Source organism: Haplochromis burtoni, unplaced genomic scaffold (assembly GCF_018398535.1).
Source record: "Haplochromis burtoni strain Fernald_Lab_line unplaced genomic scaffold, NCSU_Asbu1 Contig_746, whole genome shotgun sequence".
Classification (NCBI taxonomy): domain Eukaryota; kingdom Metazoa; phylum Chordata; class Actinopteri; order Cichliformes; family Cichlidae; genus Haplochromis; species Haplochromis burtoni.
Genome location: NW_024583107.1, coordinates 127,321 through 146,917, shown reverse-complemented (window position 1 = coordinate 146,917; position 19,597 = coordinate 127,321). Strand labels below are relative to the sequence as shown.

The following is a 19,597-nucleotide window of genomic DNA, read 5'->3' as shown; positions in this document are numbered from 1 at the left end:
AAGCATCACTGGCTTCACTTTTCACTATAGTGAGGTTCCAAACTGAAAAAGGGAGCTGAGTGTTTTTGGTCTTGCAGTCTTGGCATTTTGATACCAAACTACAAGCCAAGAGTAAATGCATAGACAGTAAAATACCCAGAATGGGTGCAGCAGCCAACGACTGGCCAGAAACACCAGAGGAGCGAAACACCAGCTCTTGGTAGACAGAGCAGTCACCCAAGAGTAAGACCAGACTAACCATTCTGTTTACTGGATTGCCTGGATGACCACAAGAAAGCCTATGACTCAATGCCCCACACATGAATCCTGGAATGCCTAGAACTGTACAAGATCAGCAGGACCCTAGAGCCTTCATTAGGAACTCAATGGGGATGTGGCAAGCAACAGTAGAGGCTAACTCCAATAGCAAAGTCACCATCAAATGCTGGATTCACCAAGGAAATGCTCTTTCTCCATGGAGAATGGAGCAGTGGTCAGTTCCTCTACATGGATGACACCAAGCTGTATGCCAGGTGTGAACTGGCATAGTCCTGCCGAGTCACCTGAATGGTAATAACAAGATCCAGGATATCAACACCTTTGCCTTGCTGGGATAATAAGCAGGCCAAAGGAGGCGATAGAAGCCACCATGCATGGAGGGTTTAAGATAAGATAAGATAAGATAACCTTTATTAGTCCCACACGTGGGAAATTTGTTTTGTCACAGCAGGAAGTGGACAGTGCAAAAGTTATGAGGCAAAAATTAGAATACAATAAGAATAAATACAGTACACAGCTGTACAGAATAGAATAAAATACTATATACAGTAGAATAAAATAGAATAAAAATATACAATAAGATAAAAATAGAATACAAATGCTATATACAACTGAGTAAAAATACAACGATGCCAGAAAAGATTATTGCACTTAGTATTATTGCATATGTATGGATGTGTGTGTTTGTTCAGTTAAAGTCTTTTTTGGAGTCTGACAGCAGTGGGGAGGAAAGACCTGCGAAATCTCTCCGTCCCACACCGTGGGTGCCGCAGTCTCCCACTGAAGGAGCTGCTCAGTGCTGTCACAGTCTGCTGCATGGGGTGGGAGATCGTTGTCCAACAGGGATGACAGCTTAGCCGCCGTTCTCCTGTCACTCACCACCTCCACTGGGTCCAGAGGGCATCCTAGAACAGAGCTGGCCCTTCGGATCACCTGTTCAGTCTCTTCCTGTCCCCAGCAGAGATGCTGCCGCCCCAGCAGACCACACCATAAAGATAGCTAGAGCCACCAACAGAGTCATAGAAGGTCTTCAGGAGTGGGCCCTCCACTCCAAACGACCTGAGTCTCCGCAGCAGGTACAGCCTGCTCTGCCCTTTCCTGTAGAGGGCGTCTGAGTTATGAGTCCAGTCCAGTCTAGTTGTTCAGATGAACACCAAGGTACCTGTAGCTGTCCACAGCCTCAATGTCCATACCCTGGATGTTCAGTGGTTGCAGTGGAGGAATGCTTGTGCCTGCGGAAGTCTACCACCAGCTCCTTGGTTTTACTGGCGTTGATCTGGAGGTAGTTCAGCTGGCACCAGTCCACAAAGTCTTGAGTCAGTCCTCTGTACTCCTTGTCGTCCCCATCAGTGATGAGGCCGACTATTGCAGAGTCATCAGAGAACTTCTGCAGGAAGCACTGGGTGGAATTGTGGGAGAAGTCTGCAGTGTAGATGGTGAAGCGGCTGTACGCTAAACAAAAGGAAGGCGGCCGGTGATTAGTGAGTGTGAGAACCACGCTCCATATGAGACAACAAACATCCACGAGTACATCAGGAAGATAGTCACAACTCACTGCGTGCTTAGCGAATACCTCAGGCAGCAGAAACCCAAGAAAGAAGAGGAGCAAGACAAGGAACCATCATGGAAGGACAGGCCCCTCCCAGAGACCGACGGACAAACCAACCGAACATAGTAGTGGTGGACAAGCAGAGGAAGATGGTTGTAGTGACCGATGTAGCGATATTTTACTGTTGGTAAGATGCTCCTTTTCTCTGAGTTGTTTCAAGTCAAGTCAAGTATTTATTTATTGTCATTGTCAAAGAACAATGAAATTGCGTTTGGGGCTTCCGTACAACCCGTAAAAAAAAAAAAAAAACCCCTTAAAACCCAAGTGTAAATATTTAACCCAGTGTGACTTCAGTGCAATGAGACAATCCTTAGCAACAACATGAGAACAAGACAGGTAATGTTCATAGGACATTCAGACAAAGACCTGAGAAACATGACAAAATGCAACAATGCAACCCGTTCAATATTATTATACTGTGAGATATGATGGTTGTCTATTTAAGAAAGAGGGGGGGCAGGGGGGGAATCACTGCTAATCACTTCATCCCTTGTCTTCTGCAATGTCTCCACAGGTCAGAGTGGCTGCAGACGCTGGGGGGCAACAGAAGCACCAGACCATGTGTGTTCAAGGTGTAGGCAGTCAGCATGTGTTTTCTGGGATTACTGGGTAATAGAAGTGGGACACCCTCAAGTGGTCTGGCAGAGACTACTGTACCAGTAATAGGCCAGGCATTGGCTTTCCACCAGACCCTGGGCCACCAAAACGTGGTTTGACCTGAGGCATTGCTGGAAGCAAAGTGGGTAGAGGTCAGGTATATTTTTTACTTTACTTTTCTTTACTTTTTGAAGTAATGACCCTGACACTGATCACAACAAAGAAGGGAAATACCTTAAACTTCTATTTGTAACGAGGTGTTTTCATGCTGTTTTATTGCTACTTTTGCTAGAAACACTTGTTATTATCAGCTAATAGTAAATATTTAGATAACTATAGACGTTATAATACTTTTGACAGGTTTATAGTCTTCCTGGAGTGCAGGAAGATGCAGGAGGCTGTTGCAGCTCAAAAGGAATATTTGAAGTTGATCCAATGTGTGTTGTTAAACAGCGGAGGAAGTTGTTGTTAAGCAATGCAAAGTAGCAGGCGAAGTGGGGCACTCCTCTCGCTGCCGCTGCTGCTCTTTGGCTGTGCTGTGAAGAGGAGCTGCAGCAGAGCACCAGCACAGATTCTGCGCTCAAGTTGAGAAGTGCTCCGACACAGATGCTGAGGACTTAACTCGAGTTCATGGACCGGCATCGTTTGAAAAAGTCGGTTTTAAAATGACGCATCCCCGCTAAAGGTAAGCACTAAAAATGATTTTATCTTTTTTTTCCTGCACGCACAGCTATTCGTTTAAGGGGGATATCGAAAAATCACTATTTAGCAGGAAGCAGTTTGTAATGATATTTCCTAATATCAATAATCTCCTCTCTCTCTCTCCTTCTCCTCTCTCTCTCTCTCTTCCAATATATATAATAACATATTAATAATATATATATATAAATATATATAATATATATATATATATATATATATATATATATATATATGCTACATGAGCACTTTTGAACCAAATTTTGAACCATATAAGCACAATAAGCTCTTGCTATTTCTTGCGATTTCATGATTTAATAACTGTTGTCTTTCTGGCGATAATATGAGGCTGGCTTCCCCCAAAAGTTAGTTTCATAACTCATTTTTGAGCGGTCCTGCTGTCCCGTCCCTGTACGGTTTGGCCCTGTTTACCGCAAGTTGGCTCTTTGTTAATCTCCCCACTTTTCTGTTCAGTTTACAAGCGCCACGGCTAAACTTCACATCACCTAACAGAAACACAGTCGACTCTTTTACAGGTGGATGTAGTTCACAAATTAAGCAGCTGATTGATCAATTACTAAACCATTGCAGTCAGCTCCTGTTGGTGTTAAAAGGGTGTGACTGTGCACTGAGACGGTCCTCAGCAGTCCGTGTTTCATTAATTGGGATGTTAATTGGGCAACAGAATGATTATTGCTGTTGTTGTACATCCACCGAATCCGCCTGAGGAGTGAAAGCACGCAAAGTTTAACGAGCTTGCAGCGCTAGATGGCGATCTTGAGCAAGACACATAAACCTGGAGGTGTTCCACGAGGCTTTGTGTGCGCGGAGGTTGCGTGTCTTTGAACGTTACATCCACTGGTTGAAAGAAATAGAATATTTGCATTCGGTGACGATGTAAAGTTCAAAGTCAGTAGAGAGAGAGATATATCAATTTAGAGCCTCACAAAGAACATGCAAGTTCTTAAGAGAGACGCTTTTCAATTTCTGTTTTGTGTTCTCCTTTCAAGTTGTTAACATTTATTGCGCAGCTGTAGTGCTATGCAATATGTCACGGTTGGCATTTGTCACAAACATGCCCTTGCAATAATAGTAATGCAGCTTTTGACGACTCCCGGGCTCTTACTTTAATTAAATGAGTTTTACTTTTTAAGATGAGGCTGTGTGGGTGGCATCGACAGTTCAAGACCATAAGTCCTCAGAACCATGTGCAGGTCAGGGCTGCACCACTAGCACTGCTTTGGCAAGATGATAAGGTTGTAAGAAATCCAAAATGCATTTATCTGAGAAAAACAAAGTAAACGAGAGCGATGTCAGGTGGCTGCAGTCTCACTTAGGAATAGACCTCAGTGTCAGGAGCTTGTCAGGCTTGTGAGTTGCATCAGTGTTTGACAGAAAGGAGAGAGCAGTGTGATGTGCAGTCCCAGTTGTCTTCGGGCTAGATAATGTTCTGAAATTTGCGATTTAAGTGATCAATTCACGCAACGCTGAATTTAAAAAGAAATAACAAAAATTTAAGAGAAAAAAAATGAATATAAGAAAAAGTATATGAGCAAAGAGAAAACAGCCTTCTTATTATATCAAACACCTGGAAATCCACATTGCCAAGAGAAAAAGTGCACTTTAAATAAACAATGATAAAAAAAAATCTCATGATTTCTGTTAGATTCAAATAAAACACACAAATGAAAAAAAGCCCCGAGGTCTTGTTTTTCTTTTCATGGAATACATTTTTCCAGTGCAAAGCTTGACAAAATCCATTTATCAAGTTCCCCCTCCCTCAAACAAAAAGAAAATAATTCCTGTTTGTTGCTCATCAAGCAGAAATCTATTCACTTCACTCGAATTCAGTTTCAGTGCCAAATCAACAGCTGCCTGAAGGCGCTTTACATTGTATGATGATATATTTTAACTTGGCAGATGTAACACATTTTTCCACATTAACTAAAACTTGCAGCTATGTAGTAACAGTACATACGGATTTCCTCTGATTTCAGTTTCCAAATTCTGAATATTGACTTGTAAATAATGGAATGTGAAAAAAGGGGGTGGGAATAGAAAAAGTGTAAACTTCATCCCAATCCTCTTCGAGCACGAACCTTGTGTAGATATAGATATTTTCATATTATCTATCTATCTATCTATCTATCTATCTATCTATCTATCTATCTATCTATCTATCTATCTATCTATCTATCTATCTATCTATCTATCTATCTATCGCAGTCATCATATAATATGAACTCTGATGTGCTTTTACAAAACATCTAATTTTTTCTGTTTAGATTAAAGATTGTTCAAAATTTCAAATAATGTGATGCACTTTAGTTTGAAGGCTGTTATTGGTTGATTATTTTATAGCTTTTCTCAAATCATAGCAAAACCATGTTCAACAACTGGATCACTATTCTGCTTTTCTGTCTGAGTATAAATACTTTGAAAGAGATGGTTCAAAGCCAAGCCTGTTTTAAGTAGAGCCAAAGCATTACAGTGGTATTTACTGTACTATGAACAAGTATTTCCCCCTTCCTTATCTCTTTTGGCATTTTTTTTTTATATTTGTCATACCTAAATGTTTCACAACATCAAAGAAATGTCGTTACTAAACAAAGATAACCCAAGTAAAAAATAAAGTGCAGATTCTGAATTGTGTTTTAATGTATTAAGGGGAAAAAAAGCTATCCAAACCTACCTGATCTTATGTGTAAATGTATTGGAAGTAAGTTTTGGAGCTCACTTTCACCAGTAACACCCACACCCGATTATTGCCACACCAGCTGAATCAAGAAATCACTTGAAACCTGTCTGACAAAGTGAAGTCGGCTAAAAGGTTGCTAAAAGCATCTCGTGCTACAATCTGAAGAATCGACTAAGAAAGAAAGTCACTGACTATGATGAGAGCCATCATCCAGAAATGTAGAAATCTTGGAGCAGTGGGAACCTTGCCAGGAGTTGCTGGTCTACCATGACTACTCTGTGATAGACAACTCATCCAGGAGATTACAAAAAAACACAACAACAGAAAGATGACTGCTTCGGCTGTATTAATAGGAGTCACTGATTGAGAATCTGTTCTTCAGCTCATACCAAACAACACTTTGACTACTCCACAGGCCGCATCTTAATAGTCCCTCAGCACTGCTGCACTTGTGATTTAGTCCATAAATGGTCAACATAATTCCAGTGTTTAAAGAATAACAGGCTGTTGAGGGTACCGAAGTGTGTCGCCAGTAGAAAATAGTTCCTGTAGGCCAGATACCCTCCCATGCATACAAACCAAATAGTCCGCTGTGCCTTGCAATCACAATCACAGCCATTAAATACCTGAGTTGGTACAGAGTATACAGCAGGAAAATCAGAGGAAGCAGAGTGCTGTTCCTCTGGACAAGTGGAAGATTTTTTTTTCTTGTCCCTAAAATTCAATGATGTGTGTGCATCGTGTTGAAAGTACTGTTTGTCAGTCTACTAGCACATTAAACCAGACTTTCCATTTCCATTCCTATTTTGGCACAAAATGCTTTTTATATTCATGCTCATTTTGAGAAAGGGAGAAAATACATTTACATCATCTAGCACGTCAAGCAATGTTTGAAAAAGATAAACGGTTTGGGCAGGAAGAAAGTTCAAGTTTATGCACAAATGTCAAATTCAAAAGCTAGGCAGTGTTGTCCGTTTCTTTCATGCCAGCAGAAAGCCAGTTTCCTGTTACTTTATTTTGTATACTAACATTATTAGTATGACCAGATAAATCAGCGAGATTATTGGTGGGATGCTGCCATGTCCCTGAATTACTGTTGTGTATTTACTAGGTAATAAATTTGGCAGCAGGAGGCTGTTAAATGCTGACTTTCACCTAAGAGCTGCTGGTGGTTGGCATCTGATGTGATCTCTCCATCTTACTGTGGACAGACCATGATACTGTGCTGCAGCAGCTGATTTTCCAGTTTGCTGACCCCTTTCTCTAGGGAATCCTACATATTCTGTCAGATCAATACATGCAATCAGTGCTGATAAATGGGAGAACGCTAGCTGTTGTTCCTCAAGGACATGTCATATTGGACTTCCAGCTCTTGTGGCCTGAGCTTCTTATGCTGGTTATTAGAAAAAAGATGCAGGAAAATGTAATAGCAAGTAGTGTTATATATGGTATTAGAATAACTGGTTGATTGCTAAAAGGTTTGTGTGTGGGTGTAGGGGGACGCTATGAATTATGGAGAGAATTTGTCTAAGAGTTTGAGCTCTGTTCTCTCAGGATGAGGCAACGGCAAAACATCAGCCATGCAATTCAAATAGCTCATAAGGTGGAGGTAAAAAGGAGAGACCATTAAGGCCAGCAGCCCATCGGCTCTCAGCGTCCTATTCATCGTGCAACAAAGGCCGAGCAAGCAGGAAGAAAAGCAACATGAAACATTTTTAAGTGGTTCTGCCTAGTGGGCACTTTAGAGTGGACAGGAGGGAGGGCGATGAGGCTGGCCATTACAAAGCATCATGAATTCTGTCCTTAGGGCAAATGCACGAGTAACACATTATAGACAAAACAGATGGAGGGCTCCCACGTGAAGGGAGAGAAAGAGAGCAGCGTCGTACGAGTGCAGGACAGGATAGGTCGCTAAGGTTTCAGGGGTTGCTGTGACCTGGCAAATTGACACATGCTTTGAAAAATGGAACCAGTGTGTAGTTTGTGTTAGCTGAGGGCATGCAAAGGCTTTCTTGGAGAGGAGGCTCTTTTCACCAGCTTGTGATGGAAGCCACAATAGATACGGCGCATCCCAAAAGTTTCCACAGTGCTTCACTTGTTCCAAATTTTAGTCGTGTTGCAGCCTCATTTCAAAATGGATTCAATTAATTTTTTTACCTCAAAATTCTACCGTGCAATGACAACGTGAGAAAGGTTTGCTTGAAATTTGTTCTAAAAAATAAAAATAATAGAAACATGTGCAGCCTCTGTCACGACACTCAGGTGCATCCTGTTTCTGCTGATCTTTTGTGAGAGGTTTTTACAACTTGATTGCACACATGCTACTGCTGAAAATCGTCTCCATAGTGTGACACTTCAATGCGCCACTGACAGGTTTGCGTGTCACATAATGCTCAAGCCTTTTAATTCATCTGCAATTGTTTTAATTTTCCAATTATTTCTAATAAAGGTCTTTAAACCAAGTTTGAAGGCAGCTGTTGTCCTCACAGGTCAACCAGCACAAACATGATGTTACAGAGTAGGAATAAGATCGCTGTGAATATGAAGAATATAAATGAACTCAGTTTATCCCATGCAGCAGTTATACTGGTCCACACAACACTGATGGGGAACATTTCTTTCTACAGAACAATTTCCATTTGGTTCATTTATGTTCAGTTTGGTAATAAGTGACGTGTTAGACATATTACAGGATTATCTAAGCTTAGACGCAGCGCAGAAAGGTTTTTACAATCAAAGGCTTTAAAACTGATGTGCATGTGTCCTATTCTAGGAGCTATAAGTCTCTATTTTATCCAAAAGGCAGAAATTCAACCCCACGCCACTCTTGAAATAACAGATTGATCATTTGCATAGAGAGGCAGAAAGAATTGTATAGAGAAACAATTTTTAAAAAAGTTCAGGAAGTAAATGATGGAAAAATAAAATAATAAAATAAAAATAGTTCAGGAAGTAATTGGAAAAGTAATTAACTAATTTAAAAAGAAAATGCTTGGAGAAAATGTAATTACAAATATCATTTTCTGTCACATTTTTCCCTGAGATGGACTAGTGCCGTGTCCTGTCCTGCCAGTTTGCAGAGCTATCAGCTCCAGTGGAAAGTGGTTAAGCAAGTGGGTGAATTTCTGTCACATTTATTTTTGACATTTTAGATTTGGTACATGGATTTGTTTTTTTAGGTCTTTCCAGACTGTATACTAGGGGACATGAAAATGAGGAAAAGACCAAAGAAAAAATGTAAACTGAACAAAATAAAGAAATGTGACCATTCAAGAAAAACGTTCATTAATATTTTGTTATGGTAAACGGACTGATTCTTATATAGCTCTTCTACTCTCCCGGAGTGCTCAAAGTGCTCAACATGCCACATTCACAGTCTTCTGTGCTTTTAAGTACTTGCTAACTACCATTCACACACCGACGGATGCATCGGAGAGCAACTTGGGGTAACTAGCTTGCCCAAGGATATTTGGCATGCGGACCAGGGGGAGCTAAGACAGGGATCGAACCACCAACCTTCTGATCAGTAGATGACCTGCCCCGCCTCCTGAGCTACAGTTACAAGCTACATGTATAGATAAAAAAACACACACACAGCAAACACAAGACATCACCAAATTTAGTTTCACTTGTTTGTTTTTCCTTTTGCAGTTGTTGTTCTCAGTAGTTCTGCTGGCATGACATGGATTGTAAGCAGGCTTTGGATGGGCATTAACATGTAGCAATTACAAATATACTTTCTACTTTCAGTCTAAAATAATATGGTAGTTTGCTGATGGTTAGTCTCCATTTAGTCTCTATTTCAGGCAGTAGGATTTGGGGGGAATTTTTTGTTTTTTTTATAAAACCCTGGAGACAAACAATTAGAACAACTATGTTGCTGGTAATGAATATTGACCTTGTCTGGTCTGTGAGACAAGTAAGAGCAGAGTTCATGCTGTGACCCACTGCTACGCAGGGACTGAGGGGAGAAAGGGTTTTAATTCTGCTGTTGCATAATATACTATTTTGACTGTACATGTGGAGAGTACTGCTCAGTCACATTAGAGAGGCCCTTAATTATCCTCTGCATCTTAGTGTGCAGTTACTTTTTCTGTGGATTTAGCATTCATAAGAAGTTGTCGACTTCAAGCTAAACAGCTTTGCCAGTTTCCGTCATCACAGACACTGGGTGCTGGAAGCATTATAGTGGATTATACTAAGTCACAGCAAGACTTGCTGAATGTAAAGCAATCCTCTTCATTTTCTGACAGTCAACAGTCTCCGTGGGGGTTAGTTACTGGCCAATTTAATCAACAGCTAGGTCCATAAATATTTGGACAGACAACAATTTTTTGTCATTTTGGTTCTGTACGTTACCACAATGAATTTTAAGTGAAACAACTCACATGCAGTTGAAGTGCAGGCTTTCAGCTTTATTCAGTGGGTTGAACAAAAAGATTGCATACAAATGTGAGTAACTAAAGTATTTTCATAAACACAGCCCCTTCATTTCAGGGGCTCAAAAGTAAGAGGACAAATTAACTAACTGAAAACAAAAGCTTCATTTCTAATAGTTGTTTGAAAAACCCCTTTGGTGGCAATGACAGCCTGAAGTCTTGAACTCATGAATGAACACAGATGCTGGGTTCCTCCTTTTTAATGCTCTCACAGGCCTTTGCTGCAGCAGCATTCAGTTGCTGGTTGTTTGTGGGTCTTTCTGTGCAAAGTTTAATCTTCAGCAAGTGAAATGCAGCTCAGTTGGGTTAAGATCAGGTTGTTTGCATCAATAAACTCCTGGGTTGCTTTGGCCGTATGTTGTGGCTTATTGTCCATCTGTATTATGAAACACTGCCTAATCAATCTGACTGCATTTAGCTGGATTTGAGCAGACAGTCTCTGAACACCTCAGAGTTCATGAGCTGTTCCACACCTTCTTCATACTTTTCTCTTGCCATCTTTCTCGCAGAGGTTGATCTTGTCCTTGAGGCTGATGAGTGGCTTGCACCTTGCAGTGAACCCTCTATATTTACTTTCATGCAGTCTTCTCTTTATGGTAGACTTGGATATCTATATGTCTACCTCCTGGAGAGAGCTGCTCACTTGGTTGGAAATGATTCTGCGATCAGCCACCACTGTTGTCTTCTGTGGACAATAAAATCTTCAAAACGCAAGCACCACACCTCAAATCAACTCCAGGGTTTTTCTCTGCTTAATTGATAATGACATAACAAAAGAGTAGCCCACACCTGCCTACGAAATAGCATGCAAGCACCACACAGAAAAGACCTGGCTAGGTGGTTGAATCAAACCCAGGACCTTCTTGCTGTGAGGCAACAATGCTAATCACCGCACCACTGTGCTGCTCAATATTGATCGTTATTGATAATTTTAAAAAAAGTAATCTGAAAGTAACTAATTATCCTAGTTTCTTTGTTTAAAAAGAAAAAAGTAAACAGCCATAGCTTAGTTCATTCAGTACCCCCAATGTTGATATGCACACCTTTTCATAATGAAAGCCACTTTTGAACGTGTTGCTCCTCCTTTGGCCTGGATGATTTTGATCAGCCGTCTAACCGAGCCATGAAAGTGTGCTGGAAGAAAAAATCATCTGAACAAAAAAATATTTTAAAATACATTTACTGGTTACAAAGAAATTCATTTAAAAATGGTAAATGGCCTGTAATTGTAAAGCACTTTACTTGGTCCTAAGGACCCCAAAGCACTTTACACATCCAGTCATCCACCCAGTCACACACTGGTGATGGCAGCTACATCGTAGCCACAGCCACCCTGGGGCGCACTGACAGAGGCGAGGCTGCCGGACACTGGCGCCACCGGGCCCTCTGACCACCACCAGTAGGCAACGGGTGAAGTGTCTTGCCCAAGGACACAACGACCGAGACTGTCCAAGCCGGGGCTCGAACCGGCAACCTTCCGATTACAAGGCGAACTCCCAACTCTTGAGCCACGATCAGTAAATACTGACCAATCATTCACAAAAATTAAAAAACATTGACATTTAACTTCAATCTGCATTACTACCTCTTCCTGTTGGAACAGTGCAGACCACCTTGAAATCCTCTATGCCAGGTTCTTCATTCACCGCCTCCTGACGCCTGTAGGCAAATGTACGAGCCATTTTTGTCTCCAGTGTCATTGTTTCTCCTTTTGATTGCTGTCAGCAGTTCAAGTCTCCTTTTCCATTCCTTCTTGTGTTTCTCCCAAAGGAAAGGATGGATAAAAGTTTGCTTCAGCTCTTCTTGGTTTCTTTATTTTTGCTGCAGGAAAAACAGAAGCTCTAGCTTTGGATTTAACTGAGTTCACAGACTCTGGACATCCCTGTGATTTCAGCAGTCCTGTAGTTTCCCATTTTGTACTTCAGCCTCTGTTTCCACGCAGTCTAATTGTTTTTTTTTTTTTTTACTAATCCCAGACTTAAATGCATTACAAGTGTCAGAATTTTTTCTGTATTTATCACTTTTGAAGTTTTCATAAATATTTGTTTTATAAGCACAGTCCTTGAATACACATGTGACAGTTTCCTTATTCTTCAGATGTTGAAATATATGTTGAAAGAAATTCTCTGTCATTGGAAAGTTGATTATAATCACAAAGGGAGCATGTGACTCTGGTTAGGCCTTTGGTAACGGGTTGTTGGATTGGATGATTTCTTGATAAATGGCTCAGTAAGACATTCCAGGTCTTGAATCAAGATGCACAACTTAAATAAGTGCATGGATACAAATGGCCCCGTCCATTATGTCTGTGATTTAGTTTGTTCTGCTCGAGCAATTCAGATCTCCCGGAAAACCTCTTGCAGTCAGTGTATCTCCACATGAAGTGCAACACTAGGAGGATAGGAGAGGGACTTTGTTACCTGTATGTTGATGAATTTGAACGCATCCTGGGAAAAATACAATCATGAAACAAATACAGAGAATACTGTGACAACCCTAGAACCATGAAACATTTAAGATGTGTGTCTTCAGGCTTGGTTATATATATAGCTTCAGAATGCATTTTTACCACAACTATTTCATTATTTAATACCCTAGTCAAACGTTTTATGTTCAGTAATTTTAAAAAACTATCAGAATGACTAATTTTAAATCAATGTCTTATATTATTCCTATTGCAGGTGATTGTTTTACATATGTGCACTCATTTGATGGTCAGAAAGGACCATAAAATGAGATTTAGGAGGTAAAACAAACACTCATTGGACATTAATCCATTCTCCACCACATAATCTGAGGTTGGGTTGCGAGGACAGCAGGCTAAGCAGGAGGCCTGTACTTCCCTCTTGCCAGCCACCTCCCTACCTGGAGGAATCCTGAAGAGTTCCCAGGCGTGGCCTCACTTTGCATTTTAAAAATTTCCTTCTAAATTATTGGTAGATAAGCCTCACAATGTTACGCTATTCCTTTATAAAGCAAACATGGCTCACCTTAGATTGTTTGATGAAGAGAAGGGAAGAGAGAGGGAGGGTACATATCCATATTTTTATATCTATGTATCAAAACAAAGCTGACACTTGTGAGACTTCGTCAGAGGCAAGGCAAGTTTATTTGTATAGCACAATTCAACAACAAGGTGATTCAAAGTGCAGAGGTGTGAGCATCACAGCAGATGCTGTTTTGCTAAAGTAACTGAGGATGAAACAGAGAAAAACATGAAGGAGATTTTCCTGGCCTGGCTTTTTATAGTAGATGATCCATGAATCAACACATGAACATTACCTGATGCTGCCGAAGCGAAGCAGAGCAAAATTACAGAGGTTTTGGACGATCTGCGCTGTGTTTACGTCTTTGTGTGGAAGCCACTTACCCGCTCTCATTTGCTGTTTTAGCTGTTGGGCGGTTGTTGAAATAGTTTTGTGAGCTTTAACCTGAGATTCTGTTGTTTCTGGCAAAATACCTTTATATTTAAAGATCAATCCGGGATTTAATGAATCAATATCGTATTATTCAAACTACAATTGATTAGAATTGGGAAATCCAGTCTTTTTTTAAACCCACCCCTACTGAGCTACTAGTTGTCAGCTTAGATGCTGGGTATCGAAGTTTCCAGAGTTCCCACATCCGATGTGACTCCCTCCGCTGGGTTACTTCCAACAGCACCCGGTTCTTATCTCGTGTCCACTTATGTCTTCTTGTTCCAGTAGCCCACTCCTCATCAGAGTGTCCTGGTTCCTCAACACCTGACGCGGACCTTGTTAATCTGGATGTTAAGATCATGACAATAGTAGCTCTGAAAGCAGGAGTAACTTTAAAAATCGAACCATTTCTAAATTGTGTTTCAGCTCATTTCACTAAATATATTTGTTAGTAAATACGTTGTTGCATAGTTGTTGTGTTTGAGGTGTCTGGAGCTTAATGGCTGGATCATGAACCATAATGATCTCAGTTCAGATCTGCCATTATAGCCTGTTTTGTGGCTTTTCTTTATCTCTGCCCCCTAATGTCTTTTTAAAAAAAATTGTAATTATCCAGTGAAAGCATCATGCGTTCTGCTTTATGTAGATGATAGTTGATCATTAGCCGGGGTCACTTTGGACAGCACTCTAAAAAGAGCATCTCCTTAATTTACATTTAAATCATGTAATGCAGTTTTCATGAAGAATTTCTCAACATAGTAGTTGCCATTAATGAATAAAGGAACGTACCGATTACTATGTGCTGTGGTGCTTTGAAAGCACCTTGATATTATTTATAAAGTGAATATCTGACAGAACTTTGTTGATATATTTGCTTTCTTTTACTTTAATGTTAGCAGCAGGGCTGCCAAAACATACTAATTATGACTGACTATCTTCAGAGGTTTAAAATGCTTGTGGGTCTGCAAACATAGATGTGCAATCATTTAATAAGGATGGTGATAACGTCCTGGCAGCATTAAAGGGTTTGCTCAGATTAAGTTACAGATTAATGGTTTTCTTTGAACGTAAGATCTAATTTGTGCAATTAGCTTGTTGTACTTTTGAAAAGAAGATTGTAATACTACGAAACCATAAACATTTTATATTATAAATATATTATATAACATATAAACTTGCTTTTATTAAAACCTGAAAATAGTAGTCATGTGTCTGTTAGGTCATCAGGAATCGACAGGATTTACAGTTCCTGTCACCAAAGCAGAGCCTCCTCCATTCCCCATAGAGGACAATGTTAAAACAGCTCCCAAATTTCAGCTGAAAACCAAAGTGGCAGGCTGTCATTACACTGTCACCACGTCCATATAATAAACTCTGTTAACATGAAAGTTGAGTATTTTGGGGACTGGAAGTTGCCGTCGTTCACGGTGAAAGATTTTTTTCGATATGACTTATGGATTCACATTGAGCTTCTTTCAGGTCTTTTTCTCTCGTACTGCATTTATCTGAGCACTTTTTTTCCCCCGGTTCCGGGTCGCTAACTTTAGTCTTTAATTCTAACTTTAATGCTCTTTTCGTTGTTGCATTTCGCCGTCTACTCGGTATATTTGTATTCTTTTCTTTTTCCTCATTTTTGTGACTTTTCGGACTTGTTTTCAACACTCGACATGACCCCAAGGCTCACCTACACCAGGGACTCCCTCATCCAGCTGCGGCCACAGCTGCAGCCCGGCCTCCGGCTTTTCCGCTCCGACACGGAAATCAAAAAACTCACAATAACAAGGTAACCAGGAGGGGATTAAAGAAGAGTGGGGTGAGAGCCAGAGTAAAGAGGGAGACACACAAACAACGAGCGCTCCCATCCATTTTCCTCGCTAATGTGCGGTCTCTCCGCTCCAAGCTGGACGAGCTGCAAGCCAGCGTCAATCACCTGCATGAGTACAGAACTGCCGCCGTTCTGGCATTCACGGAATCGTGGTTAAACAACAGCGATGACGACAGCGCGCTGCACACTGATGGCTTTTCACCACCTCTTCGTCTGGACAGAGACTGCGAACGCACCGGGAAGCAACATGGCGGCGGCGTGTGTCTGTATGTAAACAACAGCTGGTGCTCTACAGTCACTGTGAGGCTGTGCACGACAGACATCGAGTTCCTGGCTGTTTCCCTGCGCCCCTACTACCTCCTCAGAGATTTCCCACAGCTTTTCATCATCTTGGTTTACATCCGTTCAAAGCCACTGACTGGGACAGCCTTCTGTCTCCTTCTGATGACATTGACGAACAAGTCAACACGGTGACATCATACATCTCCTTCTGTGTTGTCAACATTATCCCCTCAAAAGCAGTCTCCATCTACCCCAACATCAAACCCTGCATCACCAAGGAACTCAAGGAAATCCTTAATAAAAAAAAGAGGATTTTCTTCACCGGCTCTGCTCTGGACAAAAAGGAGGTCAACAGGGAGGTGAAGAGGGCCATAAAAACTGCTAAACTGGAGTATACCACAGGGGACCTCCACTCAGCCTGGCAGGGCCTCAAAACCATGGCCTCTGTGAATACTGCGGTCACCACCCCCAGAACCATCCAGGTGGAGGGCAGCAACCCCTCCTCCCTCCCTGGACGACCTCAACGCGTTTTACACCAGGTTTGAGACGGACAACATGGCCCAGCTTGAGGAGTCCAGATCCTCACTGAAACCTGGCAGCTCTGCACTCACCTTCAGGACGGAGGACGTGCTGAGAGCCCTCAGGAGGACCAGGGAGAGGAGCTCACCCGGCCCTGACAACATCAGCAGTCGAGTTCTGAGGCCCTGTGCAGGGCAACTAGGAAGTGCGTTCCGACTCTATTTCAACACTCAATCGACAGTCACACCGTCCCCCAGCTGTGGAAACACTCCACAGTCATCCCCATCCCCAAAAGAAACAACCCAAAGTCTCTGAATGATCTTCGTCCTGTGGCCCTCACCTCCCTGGTGATGAAGGCCATGGAGAAGATCATAAAACAGCACATCGTAAGAGCAACTGACCCCCTGATGGACCCACTCCAGTGTGCTTACCGTGCACGCAGACGTGTCGATGATGCAAAAATCTTCATCTTGGACTCCATCCACAAACATCTGGAGCTCCCTGACTGCTCCACCAGACTTCTGGTTGCTGATTTCTCACCAGCGTTCACCACTCTGCAGCCTCATATCCCGGCCTCTAAACTTTCCACCCGATTTCACCTGATGATCAGCCTGTGGATATTGGACTTTTTGGCCAACGGGATTCAGAAAGTTTGGGTCAACAACTCTCTCTCCGGTCTCTGTTCCACCTCCACTGCATCCCCCCAGGGCTGTGTGCTCTCCCCCCTGCTCTTCATCCTCTACACCAATGACTGCAGATCCACACAGCCCAACTGTCACCTGGTGAAATATGCTGACGACACAGTTCTCCTGTCACTGCTGTCAGGCCCCTCACAACATCACGGGCCCACTCTGCAGGAGTTTGTAGAGTGGTGACAGCTCCAAACTTGAACTGAACGTGAGCAAAACCAAAGAGATGGTGGTGACCTTCTCCAGTAGGCAGAGAGATCTGGCTGCTTCAGTCACCACCACCATCCATGGGAAGCCAGTGGAGGTAGTTGAGGAGTACAAATACCTGGGAACCATCTTTGACAACCTCCTGCAATTCTCTGCCAACACTGAGGAGGTTCTCAGGAGGTGCCACCAACGGCTATACCTCCTTAGGAAACTCAACTCCTTTGGAGTCAGCACAGCCATCATGATGACTTTTTACTACGCCTTCCTGGAAAGCATCATGACCTTCTCCATCACCTGCACACTGCATCAGTGTGCTCTAAAATCATCGGCCTGCCTGTCAGAACTCTGGCACAGGTTTTCAGCCAACAGGCCCTCAGACAGGCAGCCGAAATCATCAACGACCCCTCTCACATTCTTCACTGCTGCATTTCCTGCAGGACTGACAGAAGGAGCGCCACCTTTGTCCCCAAAACCACTCTGCTTTTTAACTCCAGCCGATAAGAACATTTCCCACACCAGAATCACTCTTCTCTTCTTATACCACCGACACTTTATTCACCTTTCAGTCACTTTAATTTTAAAACTGTGTAATTTTAAAACTGTATATTCTGTGTATTTATTATCCCACTCTTATTGCCTGTTCTTACTGTCCTTATCTTCAACGTTATGCTGCTCTGTTGTTTGTTAATTGCCCTTTGGGGATAAATAAAGTCTTCTGATTCATTTTGATGAGCTTCAGCTCCAAGTTTTGCTTTTTTTTTTTGTCTAGAAGGAATTTCAGCAAATTAAGTTTAGATACTTATTTTAGGTACTTGGGCTTTATTGAGCACATTTTTAGTTTTTGGTATTCTTGCTTTTTTACATGTAAGCTGGCTGATATTTACGCATATTCAACAAGTTCACTTTTGAATATTTCACATATTTTTAAGCATTTCAGGCAAAATCTTCAAATTTTCACCTTCACATTCACGTTGCATTTTCACTAGGAAATGCTTACTCTAGTTCTTCTTATAATTTAATTTTGTCATGGTTAATGTTATCATTCTCATTCAGTTTTATCACTTTGGGTTTTTCTGTTCCTCTTGCATTTCCTCATATTTAGTCTCTAGTTCCTGTTTTATTTTGATAGTGTTTTACCTCTACTGTTTAGCTTTACTTCCTCCCTTGCCTCATTGTGTCGGTCATCAACGTCTGTATTAGTTTGCCCGCAGCAGTCTGCACTTCCCTCCTTAACTTGTGTGTTTAAGTAGCCTCAGGTTATCAGCGTTCTGTTGATGTGATGTCTGTTGTTTGTTGCTGGTACTTTAATTGTGTGTTTGGTTTTCTTTGGATTTGTTTTACCACCATTGAAGGTGAGCTCTTTGTTTATTCAGTCTGTCTTTAGAGTCTGCATTTGGGTCTTTATCCACCCGCACATAATGATAAAAGCTTCTTGAGGGAACTGTTGTTGTGATTTGGCTCTATATGAATAACATTGAATTGAATAATAGAAATGCACAAATCTGAACATGTCTAAAGACTTAGGTGTTCAGAAATCCACTCCAAAGTAGCTGATGTGCTGGAAACATCACAGCAAAGGCACAAGATGTATTTTAGCAACAGCAACACACCTGGAGAAATGTCTACAGATTTCTGTATCCGTATTTCTTGACCAAAACAAATAACAGTGATGTTGAAAGCAGCATTGTGTAATGTCTTAGTTTCCTACAGTTTTAATATATTTTTAATTGATTGTTGAAAACAACTGTCTTTAATTTATTAGACAGCAATTGCTTGAAAGAATTATCAGCGCTGCTTACTTTCCATCGCATTGCTGTCCTTTGAAACCTCAGCTGCATTTTCTATTCTATTCATTAGGTAGGAAATTAAATTGACCATAACCTTAGCTTAGGAAGGCCTTGTCAAGCTCCGCCACAATCCTGTCAGATGGCTCAGTTTATTCGTCTACATCCAATTACCAAATCTCATACAGAGTGAACTGGTTGATGTGGAAAAAAGAATGCTATCAATATTTTTAAGCCCAAAGACCATATCATCTCTGTTTTCTATGATGCATAATACAAAAATGTAGTTGCTTAGATCATTCTTTATAAGCAGCTTGTTTCAGGAGAATTTAGTGAAACCATTGTATATGTTTCTTTTGGATGTTTAAAATAAGAATTTCCCTGGGTAACCTTGTCACTGAAGTTTTTATATTTCTTTGAAGTGGGTTATAAGAGTTTATGATCCACAGTTGATGTGTTACCTGCAGTAGATGACTGCAGGCCACACCCCAGATGATTATTAGCACCTACAGTACAATGCACTCAGAACATGTTGACCATAGGGCTTTGGAGCGTGATGTCACGGGGGTGGG

General features: G+C 41.4%; 1 protein-coding gene across 1 annotated transcript in view; it reads left to right on the top strand.

The window, feature by feature from the left end:
• The first annotated feature begins 3,007 nt into the window (after positions 1-3,007).
• Positions 3,008-19,597, top strand: part of LOC102308276 (multiple epidermal growth factor-like domains protein 11) — a 106,921-nt gene continuing 90,331 nt past the window's right edge. The window contains exon 1 of the mRNA XM_005950214.2: positions 3,008-3,149. The gene's annotated coding sequence lies outside the window, so the exon portion shown is untranslated. The remainder of the gene's footprint in view (positions 3,150-19,597) is intronic.